The 3,230-nt window shown below is 37.4% G+C and overlaps 1 long non-coding RNA gene across 1 annotated transcript in view; it reads right to left on the bottom strand.

Moving 5' to 3' along the window:
• Positions 1 to 3,230, bottom strand: part of LOC101415362 (uncharacterized) — a 70,683-nt gene that overhangs the window by 16,412 nt on the left and 51,041 nt on the right. The gene's annotated exons all lie outside the window — the stretch shown is intronic.

Raw genomic sequence — 3,230 nt, 5'->3', positions numbered from 1 at the left:
CTAGAAGAGAGAAAATGAGAAGAGAAGACAACACAAACAGTAAAAACAGCAGGGCGGGAGGAGGGGAAGGGGGAGATAAATACATACACACACGCATACCTACATACATACATCTTTTTTAAAAAGTAAAATTGCTTTTACCAAAAAAGATTTGTTTAAAAAATAGCATCTTGTTGAGTGAAATAAGATAGACACAAAAGGACAAATAATGTATGATCTCACTAATATTAAATAATTAGACAAGGAAAATCAGAGTCAGAAACTAGAGTATAGGTTACTGAGGGGCCAGGATAAGGATAGGGGATGGGGTATTGATACCTGATTGGTGCAGTTTCTTTTTGGGGTGATGGGAAAGTTTTGGTAATGGTTGGTGGTGATGGTAGCACAGCATTGTGAATGTAATGAACAGCACTGAATTATATATTTAGAATGTGGTTAAAAGGGGAAATTTTGTATATATTGTACTAGAATAAAAAATTGTTAAGAAAAAAGTCCATCGGACTGTTCAACATAAACAGTAAACCCTAATGTAAACTGTGAACTACAGTTAATAGTACAATTATAATACTATTTCATCAATTATAACAAGGAGCAAGGTGTTAATAATGGGGGGTATATGAGAACTCTGTATTTTCTGCATGGCTTTTCTGTAAACTTACAATTCTACAATTAAAATAAAATTATGTTAGAAAATAAGATGCCCTACAGAATGGGAGAAAATATTTGGAAACCATTTATCTGGTTAGAGTTTAATATCTGTCATATATAAGTAACTCCTACAACTCAACAACAAAAAAGACAGACAATTCAGTTTTAAAATGAGTAAAAGAATTAAAAAATAAATAAATAAATAAAATGAGTAAAAGACTAGAATAGACATTTCTCCAAAGAAGATATACAAATAGCCAATAAGCACATGAAATGATGCTGAACATCATTAGCCTTCAGGAAAATGCAAATCAGACCACAGAGAGATAGCACCGCATATCCACTAGAACAGCTGCTATTTTTTAAAAATGGAAAGTTACAAGTGTTAGAATGTGGAGAAATAGGAACCCTCACATATTGTTGGTGGGAATGTAAAATGGTACAGCTACAGTTTACTGTGGAAAACAGTTTGGCAGTTTCTCAGAAAGTATAGAATTACCATGTGACCCATTAATCCCATTTCCAAGCATATACCCAAAAGAATTGAAAGCAGGGACTCAAACAGATATTTTCACAATGATGGTCATAGCAGAATTATTTGCAGTTGCCGAAAGATGGAAGCAACCCAAGTGTCTATCGACAGATGTATGGATAAACAATATGTGGTATACACATACAATGGAATATCATTTGACCATAAAAAGGAATGAAGTTCTGATTCATGCTACAACATGCGTGAACTTTGAATACATCATGCTGAGTGAAAAAAAGCCAAACACAAAAGGGTAAATATTGCATGATCTCACTTATTTGAAATAAGTAGATTATGCAAATTCATCAAGTCAAAACTAGAATTCAGATTACTAGGGTCCAGAACAGGGGTAGGAAATGTTCAATTGGTACAAAAGTTCTGTTTAAGGTGAGGGAAATGTTTTGGCAGAGAATGGTGGGGATGGAGGCACAACTCTGTGAGTCAGCAGGAAATTGTATATTTGAAAGAGGCTGGGGGGCGGGAAGTGCAGTGATTACTAACGGGTTCAAGGATTCTGTCTGACATGACTCAAATGTTCTAAAATTAGATTATGGTGATGTTTGCACAACTCTGTAAATAAATTAAAATTCCTTGAGTTGTACACGTAAATGGGTGAACTATATAGTATATAAATTACATCTCAATAAAGTTGGTAAAAATGAAGTTAAGGTGGGCTGGCACAGAAAATAGAATTAGAGAAGTTAGAACATATAATAGGGGAATTGAATACAGTTTCCCTTGATCCCCAAGTGGACGTCTAGAAAGCATGAACCTCATTCCATTTAATCCAGCATTTTTCTTAGTCATCACGTGTACTTTATAGCAAAGGGAATCCAATGGCTGACACTTTTCAAGAATATCAACCCTAGAGTAATTCCAAGGCACATTCACGCTGTAGGAAAACTGTGCTTCCATGAAAAAGTATGCTTTGTCTCAAAGTCACCCCTGCAGTTTAGGTGATTTTAGCCTTTCATTATCTTTGAGCTATGTTACAGCTCTGTAAATAGCAGGTAATTTACAGATATGCAATATCTTTCCTCTCTGGTAGAAGTTCAAGTGACATCCCTCCTCCCCACAGAAAACCAGTTTTACCCCCACTTGCAATTCATTTTAATATTTCTTTACTCCATATTAATTTGTGCTTCTGCATTTCTCTTTTGAACCAGTTATTAATATAACATCTGCTTGGTTTTCTCATAAGTGGAATAAAATCTTCAACACCTTTTCATGTCTCAGGTCTGTATGTATATACATATGTATGTATATATCTATGTATTAATATGTATAGCCTTTTGCTAAAAACTTATCTTGTAACAACCCTTATCTCACAATCCCATTGGCTAGTGTATAAAGGGACTAATGACAAAGGCTTTCATTACCAAGAATGAAAATTGGATGACATCTGAGAATTTGAAAATCAGTTTCCACTAAACACATATTCTTCTCCGTCTCACATCAGCAGCATTGTGCTGGAACATGAGAACTCCCTGGCCCAAACTGGCCTCCAGATCTCCAAGTTCAGCCCACCCCTAAGGTGGCAAGAAGCACAGGTTGTCTACAGGCACTGCTTGCACCCAGGAGGTCAACCAGATCTCTGTGCTCTGTGACTTCAGAGAGAATGCTGGCAGTCAGTGCCACCTTGAGAACAGGGGGTGAGAAGAAAGAGACACTCCGTCTTTTCAAATCAGCCCTGTGGGTAAGACAGCATTCTTCCCACCGTGCGCTTCATTTGCCTAACACTGCAAACTGGCACCAAGGCACAGGATAACCGCATCGCGCCAAGTACATAGAAGGAAGTTGATGCAAGAGAGCATGGGGTCAGTTAGGGCAGGGAGTTATGACTTGACACAGGTCTATTCAGAAAATATTTACAGAGCTAATGATGAGCAAGTATAGGTTAGGCTTGGTCGGAGAGAAAGAGTGAGCGAGAGAGAGAGAGAGAGAGAGAGAGAGAATCAGTATTAGAGACTCTTCTCCTTCTCCCCATCCCATCCCATGAGTTGCAGTGACCGGGACGGAATAAAGGAAGAATGAATCCATCGACTATCTG

This window comes from Dasypus novemcinctus, chromosome 21 (genome assembly GCF_030445035.2).
Source record: "Dasypus novemcinctus isolate mDasNov1 chromosome 21, mDasNov1.1.hap2, whole genome shotgun sequence".
In the NCBI taxonomy this organism is placed as follows: Eukaryota; Metazoa; Chordata; class Mammalia; order Cingulata; family Dasypodidae; genus Dasypus; species Dasypus novemcinctus.
This window is presented reverse-complemented; position numbering and strand designations above follow the sequence as displayed.